The sequence below is a fragment of the Eumetopias jubatus genome, unplaced genomic scaffold (assembly GCF_037043125.1).
Source record: "Eumetopias jubatus isolate StellerSeaLion01/CBP00866 unplaced genomic scaffold, mEumJub1_p1.0 scaffold_15, whole genome shotgun sequence".
NCBI classification, from domain to species: Eukaryota; Metazoa; Chordata; class Mammalia; order Carnivora; family Otariidae; genus Eumetopias; species Eumetopias jubatus.
The window spans coordinates 23,743,322-23,762,859 of record NW_028274821.1 but is presented as its reverse complement, the minus strand read 5'-3'; positions in this window follow the sequence as shown (position 1 = coordinate 23,762,859).

Below are 19,538 nucleotides of genomic sequence, written 5' to 3'. Positions count from 1 at the left end.
TCTTGTAGGGCTGGTTTGGTGTTTGCAAATTCTTTTAGTTTTTGTTTTTCCTGGAAGCTTTTTATCTCTCTTTCCATTTTCAGTGACAGCCTAGCTGGATATAGTATTCTTGGCTGCATATTTTTCTCGTTTAGTGCTCTGAAGATATCATGCCAGTCCTTTCTGGCCTGCCAGGTCTCTGTGGATAGGCCTGTTGCCAATCTAATGTTTCTACCATTGTAGTTTACAGACCTCTTGTCCTGAGCTGCTTTCAGGGTTTTCTCTTTGTCTCTGAGACTTGTAAGTTTTACTATTAGATGTTGGGTTGTTGACCTCTTTTTATTGATTTTGAGGGGGGTTCTCTGTGCCTCCTGGATTTTGATGCCTGTTTCCTTCCCCACATTAGGGAAGTTCTCTGCTATAATTTGCTCCAATATACCTTCTGCCCCTCTTTCTCTTTCTTCTTCTGGGATCCCAATTATTCTAATATTGCTTTGTCTTATGGTATCACTTATCTCTCAAATTCTGTCCTCATGATCCAGTACTTGTTTATGTCTCTTTTTCTCAGCTTCTTTATTCTTCATCATTTGGTCTTCTATATCACTAATTCTCTCTTCTGATTCATTTATCCTAGCAGTTAGAGCCTCCATTTTTTATTTTACCTCATTAATAGCCTTTTTGATTTCGACTTGGTTAGATTTTAGTTCTTTTATTTCTCCAGATAGGGTTTCTCTAGTATCTTCCATGCTTTTTTCAAGCCCCCCTAGGATTTTTATAATCCTCATTCTGAACTCTAGTTCTGACATCTTACTAATGTCCATATTGATTAGGTCCCTGCCAGTCGGTACTGCCTCTTGTTCTTTTTTTTTTTTTTGAGGTAATTTTTTCCATCTTGTCATATTGTCCAGAGGAGAATAGATGAACAAGAGAACAAAATGTTAACAGGGTAACAACAACCCCAGAAAAATATACACAAATATACACTAAACAAATCAGAAGACACCCGAAACCAGGGGGGAAAGGAAGGGAAATAAAAAACAGCAATAACAAACAAATATGATCAGGCTGGTGAATAGATCAGAGTCACACACTAGATTTTGGGCATATTTTGGTCGTTAAAAGAAACTGCCTCCCAAAATTTTAAAGAAAGAAAAACTTATATATGTACAAATATGAAGGGATGGAATATGTGTAAAGGTGAAATTATAAAAGATTTTATAAAAAGAATTGATCAGATAACAAGTTGGTTGAAAAAAGAAAGAAGAAAAATTTTTTAAAAAACAAAAGAAAACAAAAAAAAGGGAGAGAATGTGATTAGGCAGGAGACTAGAACAAAACCATACACTAGAGATTTAGGGTATATTTTGGTCTGTTAGAAGAAACTGTATCCCAAAACTTTAAAGAGAAAACAACTTATATATATGCAAAAAAATAAGGTTAACTACAATGAAGGGATAGATTATGACTCTAAAAATGTAAATTAAAAAAGAGATTAAAAAAAAGAATTGATAAAATGTTGGTTGAAAAAGGGAAAAAGAAAAATTAAAAAAAAAGAAAAAGAAAAAGAAAATTAAAAAAAATTAACTTTGAAAGACTAATGAATCATGGTAAAAAAGCCATGAATTCTATGTGCAGTATTCCCCTAGCGTTGGAGTTCTGCCGTTCTCATTGATTGGCAAAGTTGGTCTTGGCTGGCTGTTCTTGCTGATCTTCTGGGGGAGGTGCCTGTTGCCGTGGTTCCCAAATGTCTTTGCTGGAGGAAGAATTGCCCTGCCCTTGTTGGTCTGGGCTAAGTAATCTGCTCGGGTTTGCTCTCGGGAGCTTTTGTTCCCTGCGAGCTTTTGGTACAGCTTTGGAGGACGAGAGTGAAAATGGTTCCCAATCTCCTCCCGGAGGAGCTGAGAACTCGGGACCCCGCTCCTCAGTGCGCCCCCAGAGAAAAGCAGTCAGTCACTCCCGTCTCCCCAGTCTCCGGGCGCACTCCGTGCTCACCCGGCCTGTGACCGAATGTTTCTATCTCTGGCACCTGACCCCATGTGGAGTCTCCAAACCCAGCAGATTCCTGCAGTGCCCTCCTGCGCCGCTCCTCCCGGGGGAGGAAGGGGAGTCTCCCCAGCTCTGCTGCTCTTTGGGTCCCTGCTGCAGGAGCAGTGGCCCGACTGTGCCGTTGATCACGGTTTATGGCAACCCTGAGCTGAGAGCCGCCACCTCGGCTCCGTCTCTGCAGCCGTCTTCCCCGCTCCGATCCCTGGGAGCTCTGCCGCACTCAGGCACCCCCGGTCTTTCTGTGACCCCGAGGGTCCTGAGACCACACTGTCCCGCGAGGGTTCCACCCCCCGCTTAGCCACCGGAGCGACATCCCTCAGCGGAGCCGACTTCTAAAAGTTCCGATTTTGTGCTCTGCGGCTCTATCACTTGCCAGAAGCGGCCAACGGAGTCCCTCTCCCCCGCCGTCTATCCTCCCGAATATCACCTCGGATTCACTTCTCCGCACGTCCTAACTTCCAGAAAGTGGTGGCTTTTCTGTTCAGAGAGTTGCTGCTGTTCTTTTCTTCCATCTCCTGTTGAGTTCGTAGGTGTTCAGAATGTTTTGGTCCCTATCCAGCTGAATTCCTGAGACCAGACAAAATTTAGGTCTCCTACTCCTCCACCACCTTGCTCTTCCTGTCTTCAAGGAACCTTCTTCCATCTTGATTTACTGCATATAAATTTTGATTAAAGTTTGCCCTCAAGGCAGGCAGCAAAAAGAAGAAGGGAGCCTAGCAGAGCTGAGAAGATGATACAAGGAATGTGAGAGTAATGGCCCTAGAAGAGATCTGTTCATCAAAATATTTGCTGAGAAGTAAGAAATATTTGTCTAATTCCTGAATCATGTCCACTGGCATTTATTTTTCAGTGCAATATGTGTTTCATGATCACCATCCTGCTCACACCTGGTTGTCCACCCTTTGGACATGATTTCAGTATGAGTTCAAAGAAGAAAAGGTAGACAAGGCAATAAGAAGATAATGAGGTAATATGGTAATTTGAAGAGAGCCGGTAGGACTTATAAGAAGTGAGTAAATGTAGCCTCTCCCTTTAGGCAGAAAAATCTTGTCAAAATCCCATTCAGTAATAGGAATTGCTTACTGAGAAAAAGTGACCTTTCTTTTCCTTAATGAAAATTTGTATTTTTAAAGTGTACCACATGATATTTTGATAGACATATACACAGTGAAATGATTATAACTGCCAAACTAGTTAACATGTCCATCCCCTCACATAGTTCCATTTCTCTGTGTATGTGGTGAAAGAACCTGAGATCCAGTCTCTTAGCAAATTTCTAGTATGCAATAAAACATTGTTATTACCTATAGTCATTATGCCCTTCTTTAGGTTTCCAGACCTTTCATCTCATGCAACTGGAATTTTGTACCCTTTGACCAACATCTCACCAACATTTTCCCCAACCCCCACTCCTGGTAACTATTATTCTATTCTCTGTTTCTATGAGTTGGATTTTTTTAGATTCTGAATACAAATGAGAGCGTTGCAGTATTCTTCTTTCTATGACTGGCTTATTTCACTTCCAGGTTCATCTACATTGTTGCAAATAATAGTATCTCCTTTGTTAATGCTGAATAGTATCCCATTGTGCACATGTAACTATATAGAGATCTATAAATATATACATATTAGATATATTTACCACATTTTCTGTATTTACCCACCAACAGACACAAAGGGAACTTTTGTACACTGGTGCTAGGGATGTAAATTGGTATAACTATTAGGTTTCTTAAAAAATTAAAAATAGAACTACCAGGTGATCTGGCATTCTCACTTCCAGGATATATCTGGGTAAATAAAATCAGTACCTCAAGGAGATATCTGTGCCCCCATGTTCATTGCAGCATGATTCACAATAGCTAAAATGTGGAATCTTCAAAGTGTTGCTCAAATGAAAACAATTATTTATACCAACTTTTTCTAACAATTGGAGGTAAATGTTATTATATGAGGAAAGAAAAAAAGAAAGAAAAAGAGAAAGAAAGAAAGAGAGAAAGAGAGGGAGAGAGAGGAGAGAGGAAGGGAGGGAGGGAGGAATGAAGGAAGAAAGGAAGGAAGGAAGGAAGGAAGAAATAAGCCAGGCATTTGTGCCTCAGCCTGCATTTCCATCCAGTGGGATCCATGTACTTAACAGAAGGATGGCTGCTCTCCTGTTTCCCTAGGAGTCGATGCTATAAACAAAACGAAAGCAAAAAAATCTCTATTTGCTCTCTCTCTTACCCTCTCGTCCTCTCCCTTTGGGTGCTGAAATATTTTCCTTCCACTTTTCACAGAGTGTCGTGGGGCATTAGGGACATGTCGGGCATCCTCCAGTGAGCGGAGCAGTGAGCCAGGCTCTCTGTCGTGGCCCGTCTCTTCCAGTGGCCGGAGGCTGCTGTCTGCTTCTCAGTGGCATATCTCCTCACAGACTGTCCAGAGGCTGTCATCTCTGCAGAGAAGGAGTGGGGCCAATGACTTCAGTTCATAGCTGACTCATCTCCACCCAGCAAGGTCGAGAAAACAAGAAGCAGTTTCCTTTAGTGGGTCCAAATTTTGGTGGAGGCCTGTCCCTTGGATTTGGTGAAGGTGAAGAAACTTAGAGGTGAACTCTGTAATCTACCACGTGTACCCCTGCATTGCGTAACCAGTATGGACTGAGCATGCAGCAGCTGCAGGTGGAAAATCTGGCCCCAGCCCTCAAGGCGCAGCTCACAGACTAGAGTGGGAACAAGTCTACCACAGACGGTGTGAACGTGAGTGCAGATTACCTGAGAACAGCACGCAAGGGCACTTAGGAAAGCCCCTGAGTGATACGGGTCAAGGAGCACAAGAGGTTGGCCTGGCTGTGTGGGGGCAGAGCACCTGGGCAGTTTGTTTCCTGCAAAGAAAGCTCTCTTCTTTACCCAGCCTGTCCTGAGGACTATGCCTCACACACAGTCAGTGTTCGGGGTGCTTATGTGAGGTAAGAGAGAACGTGTGTCCCATAGCCTGTTCTGGTTTACATTCCCATGGCCTATGCCCTGCTGTCACACTGCGTCTATCTCCTTCTCTGGCCAGTACTTTGTCCTGTTCTGCTCTGGGTTAGTTTCAGTGTCAGGCAGGCCCTTTCCACGGGAGGGCTTCCAGAAACTAGCTCTTCCAGCTAGCAGCCTCAGCAGTACTAGAGCCAGTGTTTCCCAAAGTCCCAGCAAGAATCCCAAACTTTGATTAGACCCAGAGATGATAGAGCACTTCCTGAAGTAAATCTTGAAGCCAAAGAATATGTGGATTGGTCAGTTCTGGGATAATCTTACCTCAACACAGAGACAGACAGTTCCCTGAGGGAGACTCAGACTGTTGTCAACCAAAGCACGAGAAGTAGATGGTGGGTGGGCAAAAGTCAAAACTCGACACTACTTGTATTCACCTCTGGGCTTCTGTTGCTCTATCCGCTCATTTAGGTAAAAAAACAAAACAACAACAAAAAAACAACACTCTTTAGGAGAATCGAGACAGAAGAAAAAGACAGGAACTGGAAAGAAAGCAAAAAGGAGGAGAGAAAGGAATAATCATATTGATGAAGCACCATGAAGACAGCAGGCAACCTTGTGACTTTTGAGATGTCTCAGACTTGTTCAAAACTTTTTAAATTTAATCCACAAGTCAAAACTCGTTTGTTGAGTCCAGAGTATATGCTGGGAGCAGTTCTAGATGCTGTGGATGAGGCAAGCATCATGCTCTCAGGGAGTTTCCACTCTGATGGGAAGAGGTAGGTAGATAGGTGTGTGCATGAATGGATGAATGGATGGATGGATGGATAGATAGATGTCCCTAGATGTGGGAGGAGAGAGAGGAAGACAAAGTAGAGGCACTATCCTTGACTGTAGGGAATGTATACTTTTAGGGAGAAACTAAACATACATAGAACAGCAGCTGGAGACAATAGCCCAACACTATATAAAACTATATGAAAGTACACTCGATATACTTAGAGGCTGAAATATTTTGGAAAAGAGCAGATTGAGTTGAGATTATTTGAGAAAGGCTTGGTGGTATTATTCTCCAGGTTTGCAGCTTTGTTTGGTGAAGTTGAAAAACATCCAGGCATTGCAAGAGGAAGGGAACAGTCTAGTGTTTCCCAAACTTGCTTGACAATACGATTCATCTCAAGTTTTTTTTTTTTTTAATCAAACTCCTGGGCTCTATCCAGACCTGCTGATTCACATCTTCCCCAGGCTAGGATGGGTAATCTGTATTTTAACCAATACCCTGATTACTTATTATCATCAGGAAAGTGTGGGAATCTCTGCCTAGAGGGCTGGCGGGTACCAAGAAGGTGGAGACCAGCATGGGGGATGTCTTAAGGCCCTCGTTCATTCTAGCACTACTTCTATTGTCTATTTCTGGCAAGGACTGCAGAACTGTTGCTAAAGACCATCTTCTCTCCAGTTTATAGAAAGTGAGGATGCAAGGGGATGAGAGGTGACCACTGGATCTAGTAGAAATTGCAGAGAATAAATCCCGAATGCTAGCAGATCACGTGAAAGTAGATAGGTTTGCTCTGGCAAGCAGAAAGAGGGCTGTAAAGACTACAGACCAGAATATCCAGAGCGTATGCTTCTAATTCAGCTAAGTCCCTGAGTTTGCCACAAAGCCCGTTTCCCCAGAGCTCCACTAGCATGTGCTGCTGCACTCACAAAGCCTTGTGGACGCAAGGCCCTCCCCGCGGGGAGAGAGGACACCTGCTTAACAAAGTCGCCATGTGCCACGGGGCAGAAGGTGATGAACAAGCCCAGGGTACAGCTGGGGAGGCCCTAGGTAGACCGCGGGGAAGTTTCCTGACAAGACAGAAACCAGAACGGAAATTCTACTTAACACTATTACTGTGCTCTCCATCCATAATGTGTCAGGAAATGTGGGTGTTTGCAACTATAAATAGCTAAGACCCTAGGGCTTCCAAACTAGGCTTGTGGGAATTAATAGCATCACTACTTGCTGCTGCAGGTGGGGTCTTACTTTAAATCATGTTTCCTGATCTCTACGTAGTTCATGAGATTCAAGGCAGCCAAGACATCACTGCCAACCATGAGCCACAATCAGTGGGGTAGGCATTAGTGTTGTTCACAGAAAGATTTCTGATTCTGACTGGACACGTAGTGGGACTACACTTCTCTACTCCCCAGCCATTGCGTGGAACCGTATGGTTTACTTTGGCCAATGAAATTTCCTGTTCCACTGCGGATGGATTCTTCAGCAGCTGCCGTGTGGCTGGCCACTACCTCTTTCCCACTCCTACGGTGGTAGCAGATGGTGGCTGCAATTTCAGCCTGATCCTAGGGCCGAGCTGTAGAACAGTGCCGCCCCCCAGCCGAAGCACGATGGACATGGAGTGTGAGTGACGTGTGGTTTTAAGTCACTGAGACTGGGGGCTGTCTCTGCAGCACCGTCTAATCTCTGGTGATCAGTACTTTCCCCTCATTCAGATAAGAGCAATCACAGGATCACGCATCATCAATTTGCTTTGTCAGACGGGTAGGAAGAATCTGCTATTAACAAAGCCACAGCATTGTAAATCCCACATACATTTGCCTAAAAGCAGGGTAAACCTTTCTTTGTCCTTTGCCAATACAAGTGTGGCTTTTCATTAAAATTAAACTAATTCGTTTCTGACTATGTTAATACTTTCATTAGTTTCTCTAACATAACATTTGGCTCTTCATGCTGGTTTTCTTGCTGGTTTCCTGAGTCAGTTCACTATTATTTCTTGCTATACTAGCAACCTAGTTGGCTTCTCTGCCTCCGTGACTCTCCTCTTTGTACCATTTTCAGGGTGTTTCATTATTTTTTTTTTATTTTTTTAAAGATTTTATTTATTTGACGAGAGAAAGAGACAGAGATAGCGAGAAAGGGAACACAAGCAGGGGGAGTGGGAGCGGGAGAAGCAGGCTTCCCGTGGAGCAGGGAGCCCGATGCGGGACTCGATCCCAGGACCCTGGGATCATGACCTGAGCTGAACGCAGATTCTTAACAACTGAGCCACCCAGGCGCCCCAGGGGGGTTTCATTATTAATCTCAACCTCAGACTTGAACAGTTTACATTCCTGCTTCAAACTTCACTATCACGTCCCATTGCCTGTAAGATAAAATATTTCTGATATACAAAGAATGAAATGGATTTTTAATTTTTTCTTAGAAATGATTTAATTTTGTTAGAACTACACACACACACACACACACACACACACACACACACACACAGAAAACCACAAGAAGAAGTTGAACCATCTATTAGTAAAGTATTTCTGTAAAGACTCATAACTTTCCCCCAAGTCCCTAAGAGATATTCAGAGCCAGAGGAACCTCAACCCAGGCCCAAGCTCCAGGTACTCTATACTCTGTGCCTCCATGAAATTTAGGACAACTAAAAAGTCTAGCAATTGTAATGGCTTATGTGTTCTTACAATAAACCACCATACTTACAGCCTTAGGAAGCCTCTTCTTGTAGCTGGAAGAGCCTCACCAACACATCCAGTGAGTCTTACTTATTGTTTGAGGTACTGAAAACCAGGATGTTTTTTGAACCATAACTGACACTGGGTGCAAACTGATTGATTCAACTCTTCAACAAGTGGATTGCATGTAATGCCCTAGTGTATGTATGTAAGTTGCCAAATGATCTGTACTATTTAAATATCCTGCCTTTATTCAAAACAAAGTTTGTTATTTTTTTCCACTAATCAAGTGATAGATCAAGTATATTTATTGTAAAAAAATTTGGAAATTATAGAGCTGTAGAAAAAAGGAAAACATAAATCATATGCAGTCTTAGTATCAAAAGTAAGCCTTTAACATTATTTTGGACTCAGGGTATTTCGTTTTCTTTCTTTCTACACATGGGAAGCCCGCCCCATTCTCATCCTCACCTTCCAGACTGAGCAAACTGCAAATATAAGTCGCATCCTGAAAAACTAGCAATCTTCATGGGCCTCAGTGAATGGTTTACATGGCCATTTCCTAATCCCCTTTTACCTGCCAGGGTTCGGTCAAGGAAAGAAAGCCTCATGGGTATTATGGCTCATAAAATAAATACAGATTTATTATGGAAATTAGACTTTATACAAATGTGGCCCCCTGCTGGGGAAGGGGAAGTTGAAGGATCAGGGAAAGAATTATTAATACAGCCTCCGGATGCCCACTGGCAAGCTTCTGAAGTCAGAGTTTGAAGAGAAATACAAGAAGTCCAGTGCATCCTACCACCGACTTGGGACAACAAAGGGGGAGCTTAAGGAGATATCCATGGAAGGGAGGGACCCATGTCATCCCTGTGTAGCTACAGCCTCTGTGGGTGCACAGCCAGCAAGGCGTGGTGCACCTGGAGCAGGGCTGTAGCCTTGTTGAGTGGAAATTCCTGTTGCTGAGTCCATGCCTAACATCCCTCCCCGCTGACATGGTCACTATGTTTATTAGCTTAATGGGCAAGGACAGGTGTTGATCAGAAAAGAGGCTGACCAATAGCCACAGAATTGGTCATCTTACCCACCTGGATCATTAAGCTTCTCTTTTGTGAGACAAAAAAATATCTTTTCATATTTTGCCTATTCTGAGAGATCTGTCCACAGGCTTCTCTCCAGACCTCCTTGCCACCAATGTTTACGTGGTATTCTTCCAAGTCCCTGAGCATCCAACCAAACCATTAGTATTGACGTAATTTCATGTTGCTCTCGCTCTTCCTAGACAAAAATGAATAACCAGGTGTGCTGCATGGAAGTTCTTCCTGCTGGCAGAATATCCCCACACCAGACTGTCCTTTGGGACACCCCCAAGTGAGGCTATGGTGTAACAATCACCTACTTTCAGATCCTGCCAGCTTATGTAGAATCATTTTTAAAGCAAGCTTGAATTTTTCTGTCTTAGTCATCTGGTCATAGGGAACTCCTCATAAATCCCTAGAAGTGGGTTGAAAGAAAGGAGGGAATGTAGCAAAAGTAGAAACCATGAAAATCTGAGCCACGTGCTCAAGAGGAGTATCGAATATAGCATTCCCACTTGATGATGGAGTGCTGCCATGCCCATCCAACTTTATGGCTTGGTGTATCAGACAGCACACTGTTCGTGAGTTCCCTGGTCAGAAGGACTGCTTTGTGGGATGCCATAATGGTAACAAGGCATTCTGTAAGTCTACAGGTTGCAGCCTTTCATCAAGCATTCAGTTTCTGTTAGGGCTGAGCCAGCAGTTGTTTCTCAAAACAATTGGTAACTGAAGAGGATGGCTTAGCTTTGCTTTTAAGTGTTAAAAGTCTGCACTGTGACTTTCCTAGAGGGGAGCAAAGGCTCCATACACCTTCACCATCTGCCAGTGAAGCTCCAGGTTTTTTTCAAACTCCATAAAAGAATGCACCTTTCCAAACCTTCTTTATGCAATACTTTCTGTAGAACTTTATTGCTCTCATTGTATCACCTACTGCCAATGGGGAGCTATTTCCCATTTCTCTGCCATTACATAATGGGAAAACCATATAGTAGAGCAAAGCTGAAGGATCACATTTTGCTAGGATAGGCATGAGGAGGAAACAGGGAAGTAGTTTTTCTGAAAATAGAGTCCTCTAGAATCCCTAAGGCCTCTGTCTGTAAAAAGCAGCTTTGACTCCTGTGATTTGGTCCTCAAAAGCAGGAGTGGGAGGGATGGTATCTATTAATCCTGCCTTTAGACTGGCAGGCAAGACTCAAAAGAAAACATGATTCAGAAGCCAAGGTTATAAAGGACTTCTAAAGATCATCAAACATTCAATAAAGTGGAAAGAACTTTAGCCCAGGGAGAAGAAAGCCATGTTTGTCCCAGGTCTGCTGTTAACCAAAGGATAGAGAACTGGTGGATCTGACCTGACTTATCCTTTTGTCTGGAAATGCACGTGAGGGAAGCTGACTCCACCAACATCCTTTTGGGGGAGACAGCAACAGAGTCAGGGAAGCTGGGTTCAGAGCTCCACATTCTGAGTTGTTGCCTCCCCATCACCTGTCTTAGTAAAGTGAGGCAATAATGCCCAATTTCTTTGCTCTGATTGAAATTTCAACCTCCACTGAGCCCAGTCAAAAGGATTGGGGGACATCTGGGTTTGGAGGAGATGGCTAAAGTGTGTTCTTTTACTAATGAAGTGATTCAATCTCAGTCAAAAGCCCACGTTTAGATCAGATGTCAACTCTTCTGGGAAACCTCTATGTCTCAGTTGGAAAGTGCAGCTCCTTCCTGAGTCCCCCCCCCCAATCCCTTGCTTGTGTTCCTGCTAAGCCTCCTTTCAGTGTGCTTTGGATTGCAGTTAATACCCCGATGTCAGCATGCTCCTTCCACTAGGCAGTTGTTCTCATCTGGGACATCAAAACTCAGGATATAGCAATCAGCAGTGAAGTGTGTTGTAAGTTATTTATAGCAAATGGTAGGTAAAATAACAACATACAAAGGATTTAGGGTGACATCTATGATATGTTTCAAATTTTTTAATGCTGCTTTGATTCACGAGCTTTTTCAAGTGCCATTTCTTGGGTATAGGAAACACGGGTAGAGAAGGAGCAAATTCATTAAGAATTGTTCATAGCCCCAAATTTACTCTTCAGAGTGCCTTGTGCATATTAATGCCATCCATTTAGTAAGTCAAGATAAAAAATACTGAGAACTGCTGTGTTAGAATGAGAGCTCCCTAAGAGCAAGTTCTCTGGTTCACTAGTCATTAACCATGCCATCCAGTACAATGTTATGTACTTAATAATAATATGTGGAATAAAATAAAGAAACTGAAGAAAATTGAAAGATCAAAGTAAATAAAATATATCTGGGTGAGGTGTGGGAGAAAGGAAGAAAAGAGTAAGTCACAATTTCCTGATGGGCTATGAGTCTGTTATTCATGTGACTTGTTTAACAATAAACATGCATTAGTTATGTGTCTGGGGCAGCTGGGTTTTGGCTAGGTGGCTCTGCTGATCTTGGCTGGGCTTGCTCATGTGTTTCAAGGGTCACTTGGCTGTTAACTACTCTTTCTGGCCTTGGCTGGGACAATTAGGGCAGCCTGGACCTGCTCCACCTTCTAGCAGGTTAGCCCAGACGCATTCCCATGGTGACGGCAAGAGTGTAAGAGAGGTCAAGTGACAACATGCAAGGACACTGGAGATGTAGGTCAGAACTGGTCCACCATCACTTCTGTGCGCATTCTATGGGCCAAGGAAGTCATAACACCAGCTGACATTCAAAAAAAATGGCGAAAGAGACTCTGCCCTTTTAATGAGGAACCACCAGTTCACATGAGAACAAGTAGATAAAGGGACTATGAAGACCTGGGGCCATAACTGTAATTGACTATAGAATTTAAGATTCTGTCCACACAGGAGGATTGGAGTCTAGGACTGAGGACGCTTCGTTTAATAAAGTTTCATCATTTCCAAAACTCTTCTGGCACAACTTCTGGGGTTGGAATATTCCTCAGTTGCCTATCCACAGGGCTACAAGTGCTCTGCACAGATTATATCACAGAGCAGCAAAAGACAGTCATTCTTTAATGTTCGACTTTATATCTGCAAGGACATAACAAGCAAGCCTTGTGTTGAGAAACGGACATGGTTCCTGGAGCCTGTCCGTTTTCTAAGCACAGGCCACTGCCCCTGAGTACTCCTGCCTTTGGCAAAGGACTGCAACCAGAGCTCCATTGCCATTTCTGGTTCATTGTTCCTCTTAAGGGCTCCTGGGGGGGAGTCAGGGAAATAAATCAGGATATATAAGATAGTCCCTCCAGCAGCTCTTGGGTAGCAAATATGTATAACAGTGGAAATGCTCCTGATCGCTTTCCGTTTATTTCTGCACCTACCAGTTTCCCCTCTTGCTTGTTGTAAAGTTTAAAACAACATCAATTTTTAAGGACTTGAAAGTGCTTTTCTATTTAAAATCAAACAAGACAAGCATCATTTTCATTCTGGGACTGTGCTTTGCTTCTTGGAGTGTGCAGAATATATAGACACCCACTGAAAAATAATAATAATAAAAAAGCTAAGTGATGGAAATGAGTAATTGCTTGGCAGTGAGTCTGCAGGGAGAGCACTGACACCACACGGCACATATTTCATGAATAATGAGAGGAGTCTCAGAGCTGTGCAATCACTGCCTATTGGGTCAGAAATTTCACATTAGTGGATTCATCAGAGCAGATCAGTGTCATAAAGACACTCTCTCCTGAGGTAAACACACCTTTTCCTTCACTGAAGTGTCGTCTCTTAGTTGTATAGTGGATATAGCTAAGACCTTCCGAGAGACAAGATGGGCATAATTGGATCAGGAGTAGTTTATATCCATCTCATTCTACTTGCTTATTTGGATAGAAAGAAACTGTTTTTTGGGGTTTGTTTTTGTATTTGTTTTTGTTTTAGCAGAGGTGAGCTAGTAAGTCTGTGGTTAACAAAGAGTTTAATGAGGTATTAAAGAAATAGAATCAAGATGCACACCTCGTTCTGTGAAATTTCGCTTAGAAGTAATTGGAACTGAGAGAATTCAAAAGCTGAAAGAGAGACTTTAGATCTTTTGTTCTGGGGATACCCTGGTGTGGTAGTCACTGGTGCTTTTCACCAAATATTCCTGTTCTCCTTCCTGGTTCATTGTACAGTTTTACTTCCTGTTCTCTTGGACTTGAGTTGGGCAGTGAAATATGAAGAGAAGTGATGTGGTCTCTTCTGAATGAAGCTTTCGGAGCCAGCATAAAATGTGCTACTCTGTCTCTTTTCTTTTACCAATACACTGGGACCACAGTCCAGATGGTAACTGCTCCATCAACCCCTGGTGAGTCCTAGAGAGATAACAGTACAGAGCAGCACCCCCAGATAACTCTTCATGATCATGTAACATGATTGGGAAGTAAATGTTTTAAGGCAGTAAAAATGTGGGTTATTTTTGGTTGCTGCACACCTTAGCCTATCCTGGTTGATGCCCTAAGTACCTTTGTTGTTTTTGAGAAAAGTATCCTAGATATGGCATGATGGTTTATACTCAGAATTAGGTCTGAAAGATGGTTTCAAGTGACTGAGTCCACATAAAATAAAAACTGTAATAATTTTGTTGAGATTAAATAAGATAATGCTTTTAAGATCTTTAGTGTAATGCCTACATAGAGTAATCTTCCAATCACCATTAATAAATGCTGTTAGATAAGACAAAGGCAGTACTAAACTAGGAGGCAAGTGTTCCCCCCAAAAGTAAGTGATACTCTTTAATTTGAAGCATATACATTCCATAATCCCCCAAATTCTACTTTTTCTTCTTTTATCCTTAACGGAACCACAGAATATTGGGATAAAAAGCACCTTAGTTACAATCTCATTTAAACTCTTGAAAAACTGAAGTTCGGACTGGTGAGGGATTTACCCAGAGACACATACCCACTTATTGGAGGAAGCAGCATTAAGGCTAATGCCACCATATAATTTATCATCCCAGAAGATAATTTTTTTGAAAACGTAGGGGGAACATTGTTAGTAACCATGCCAGAAGAACAGGTGGAAACTTGGACTTTCCCAGGCAAATCAGAACATATGGTCACCCTAATTAGGATTTACTTTTCCAGACTCTATGCCTGGTGTCATTTTCCTTCCCAGCAGACGTCTTAATCCTATTGGTGTAAGAAACTCTTCATCATTCTGTGTAATGATATAGGAAGGAAGAAAGAAACCAAAACACCCACTGTTTTCCCTTTTGACATTCTTTATAAATCATCTCTACCTTTATTCTTTTCCCTCCCTGCTTTCTTTGGCTTAGCATCTTTGTCACTTACAAATTTAACTATTTACCTCAGTAATTGCCTTGTTTAAGCACTTAATGGCTACTGGTTGTAATAATGATCCTGCATTTGAAAAAAGTTTCCAATGCATGGCAGAGCCCAGAGGCTAGATTTACTGGGAAAACAAAAACAAAAACAGAAACAGATTCCTTCAGATAATAAGCAACATAGAAGAGAACATAGCCCAAGCAGGAAATGATCAGTGGAACTTCTCCAGAAACTTGCACACTTATCCATATTCAGACAAGTTCCTGGAGGAAAACGGCCCTCCCCTTTTTGTGTCCAGAAGACAAATCATGTTTTTAGAGATATTGGAAATAAACTTATGAGAAAAACCAAAGGCCCAGAAAACATACACTGGTGTTCTCTATGTTAAAAAACAAAATTCAGTGGAGTAAATTTTAAAGATCTAATGGCTTTATTAAATGATTCATGAATAGGGCAGCATCCCATCTGGCAAGTAGAGGGGAGCTCTAAGGAGATATACAAAATGGAAGATTTTTACAGAAGGAGGCCAGGGCAAGAGAGTTATTAGCAAAAGAAAAAGACTATTTCAGGCAAGACCACTTGCAAGGGGAAAAGCAAGGGGTCTTATCATGCAGATTACCTCATCTTCCTTGGGTGGGGAGATGAAGAGGGCCCATGAGGCAGACTCATCGGAGCCCATTGAAACACTCCTGACTGACCAATTAACACTGCATTTCTGGGGGAGGTTGAAACTGCAATTAGAGCAGGTATTAGGCCTGGCTTGGGAACTTGGTCTAAGTGACACCATTTGGGGCCAGTGGTTTTCCTCTTAACACTTCTAAGTTCCAGTCCAAGGGCAAAAGTACACCAGGCAGAAGAAAGAGGCCATGTGAGCAGGGACCCCTCTCCATTCCTGAACAGGAGTGTATCTCCAGCCCCTTCCTGTGCAGATGGGCTGCATGCTTCTGGCCAATTATTCTGTTGTGTCCCTTTTTGAAATGTGACCTTCCTGTCCCTATAGTGGAGCCTCAGGAGAATGTGTTGGTAAAACATGGCCTTTTAGACCTTTCCCTATCAAAACTGTAAGAAAAAAATGCAAATATATTGGCTAACAAAGAGAGAAGGGCAGAGGACGTGTATCCTGGGCAGCTTCACTGTGGCTTCACTGCATCCCTGAGGTACCTTCGTATCACTGGATGAGCTTGCCCTGTCATTTCCATCTGTTGAATTATGATGCAAGGTTAACATGTGAAGACTGACTTCAACAAGACTTTGAACTTCCCATTGCAGTGTGCTTTTTCTCATTATTTGGAGTCTGGAGATGTGGTAGTGAGTACCCTCACAAAGCCCTGTGGTCTGCTCCCTTCCTTCCTCTCCAGTCTCAGGCTTCGCTATCCAGACTCATGACCCTCCAGCCACACCACCCTTCTTCATGTTCCTCATCAGGCTTCCAGGGCCTTTGCATTGGTTTCTGTCCCTGCTTGGGATGTTCTCTCTGCTAACCCTCTCATGGCTGGCTCTCCTTTATCATTTACAATTCAGAGACTTCCCCTGACTATGAGATCTAAGTGAGTTATGAATATTTCTAGAAGACTTTCTGGAATCGAATAGGTACTCAATAAATATTTCTTGAAAATATGAATTATGAATGAAAGAGAGAATGTATGAATAAATGACATAATAGTTCTGGAATCAAATGACTGAAGAGCTTATTCTTTAAGGCCTTCTGAGACCTGGTAGAAGTCTTCCTTCTCTAGCATGGTATATTCCTTATTTCTAAGGATTCTATACGATATACAGTAGAACCAAAGGCACTGAGAGTGCTTTAAAAAGATGATGTAGAGTTTCTCTACATCATCTACTCAAGGTCATCTCCTACTATACTTAGTCTGTCTCCTTCTAGCCCTGCTCACTTTCCTACCTGCTCTCCTCTCAGCCCTTAAATTACCAAGTGCATCCTTACTTTCGATCTATTTCTTGAGACCAAATGTTTTTGAAAATGCACTTCATCTCTAAGCCACTTAACAAGATTCTTTAAAGTGATGTTTCCCTGGAGCTGACTCACTCTCAAAAAAAAAAAAAAATCTATGGTCTTCTAGGTTTCTGGCCAGAGGCTTTTCTCTGCTTATCTTTTAGGAAAAGGACATCACATTTTTCTCCTACTTCTTGACCAAAATAAAAAAGCTCCAGCCCAGTGAAGTTCAAATTGGGTTGAACACATGGAATGAGTAGGCTCTGAATGATGTACACATTTCACCAAAAGTGTTTTAGTATAATGAGCTCTCAATCAAGTTCAAGTTCAGGAAGAGATGTTGTGTGACTCTGAGTTCCAAAGAATGGCAATCTTTGTCTTCCATGCCATTACCTACTTGGGAAAGGGAAGGGAAAAGCATGACGGAACTACTTTATTATCATGCTTTAGGCCATTAATTCCATGCTAGGAAAGGTCTGTGATATTAGGTAGTTCAAGGCTTTCATTTTATGGATGACCAAACCAGAGAGGTGGTGAAGTGGCTTTAGTAAAGGATATGCAATGATTTAAATGATGACCTAAATTATCTTGACCCCATTATACTATTCAAATTCTCCCTCTCTTTCTTCTCTCTCCCTTTACCCCCACCCCAACTAGTCTAGTCTTTAAGGTCCTAAAATCCATAGATGTGCCCTTTCTTTTGGTTTGCTTTCATTTGCTCTACATACATTGAAAGAGCACCATAGATGGAGCAGTGCCGACTATCAGATCAGTCAGGTGATAGGCTGTTTCTCTTCTGTTTGTCCCTCCAGATTCAAGTCTCAACTTTCCCCACCTTCATGTCTGCCTCAGGCAGCTGACCTTAAATCAGCAAGCCTCTTGCCTAGCATCTAGTTGGGTTCAGTGAAAGGGATCCCCTGGCAAAGGGGGATATCTTTTTTTTTTTTTACTGTTCAAAAGAACTTTACTTTTTACTTATCTTTTTTACAAAATAATTTTAAATATTTAACTGAGATTTTCTTTTTTTTAAATCATACATTTATTGCCAGTTCAAACACTTTTTTTTTTAACTTTAAATTAGGTTTCTTGTTGTTGTTGTTTTTTTTTAATCACCCAGTCACTCCATCCCGCCACCCCCCTCCCTTCTCTAATCCTCAGTTCGGTTCCTGGAGTCCAGAGTCTCTCTCAGGGGTTTGTCTCCCTCTCTGATTTCTTCCTTCCTCTATGGTCCTCCAAGCTATTCCTTATGTTCCACATATGAGTGAAACCATATGATAATTGTCTTTCTCTGCTTGACTTATTTCACTTAGCATAATCCCCTCCAGTTCCGTCCATGTCGATGCAAATGGTAGGTATCATACTTTCTGATGGCTGAGTAATATTCCATGGTATATATGAACCACATCTTCTTTATCCATTCATCTGGCAAAGGGGGATATTTATCCTGTTTTCACATCCTGCCAGGTCATCATGGTTGGCTGGGACCTTCTATAGAAGGCCTCTTCAGGTAGAAAACCTCTCATCCTAAATAACTGGCTTCCTCCTATTGTCCCTTAAGTCCTAGAGGAGATAAGGGATCCCTGCTGTTACTAGTCCTGAGGCATGTCACACTCTCTTGTTGGTTTTCTAAACTCTGCGGGCACCTATGGAAATGGTCCCTTTATTTAACTTCCCTTGAATTACCAAATTTGGCTGTGCAGAGTGTTTTCCGCCTTGTCTCTGGTCAAAAACAGATGGGTAGATGTCTCTAGCTATTAGTCTCCAGCCTGAAGTGAGCACTTGCTCGGTGCCAGGCCTCTGCTAGGACCTCTCCATGCATGCTCGTTTTTAAAATGCACAATAACTGTCTGAATCAGGTATTATTGAACCCATTTTACAGATCAGAGAACTGAGTCCAGAGAGGTCATATATGATGGTCAGGATCACACAGCTGATAGACAGAGACACAGAAGCCTGTCTCACTTAAAGCTGTTACAGTGATTACATGTGTACCGTGAATATTTCCTCACAGATAGGAAGAAGTAGAAATGGCGGCAAAATAATGTACCCAAGGAGTGAGGGGCATGTTGGAGAGACTGACCTATCTGTTCCTCCGGAAGCCACCAGCAAGGTGAAGAAACAAAGGCTGGGGCCTCTTTCATTGACAATGGTGATAGACAAGTAAGGGCTGGGGGCCTGCCCTGGCCACCAATATTTCTGGACGGTCTGGAGTCTCTGAGAAGGTTCCTGCTGACTCTTTGGCCCTAAACCTTACTGGTTACCTTCTAAAGAGACCAGTCTTTCCATGCCTTTCCACCCCCTTGAAGCCCACACAGTCTGGGACAGAAGCCTATCTCCTTGCCCCCCCCCCCCATTTAATCCTGGCAATCAGCGCCTTCGTGCTCGCCTCCTCCCTGTGAGCCGACAGCCCTGTGCAGCCTGAAATTCCTGGCTCTGATGGAGAGCTCTGAATTATTCATCATGCCGATAATGGCAGGTGATGAGATCTTTTCCCGATGTGTCCCTGTCAGTAGGTGTTTATTAATCTGTTTCACCAGGCGCCCTGCTCTGACTGTGGGGCCAGAAGAACCCCACGCGCTGCCTGACATGTATCGGCAGAGACAGCACTTTAAAGACTCTCTTTTGCCTGGGAGGTCATCTGAAGGTTATTAGGAACAAATTATTTCTTCATTTCCGCTGACTGAGTAGATAGCCTTAATGATCTGTCACCTAGCAATAGCCTGCCTGTTCAAACATAAAGAATGGCAGGCTGATGGGCTTATAACTGGAATCAGTTCATTTTAGCTATTCTCTTGTCAAGCATGTTT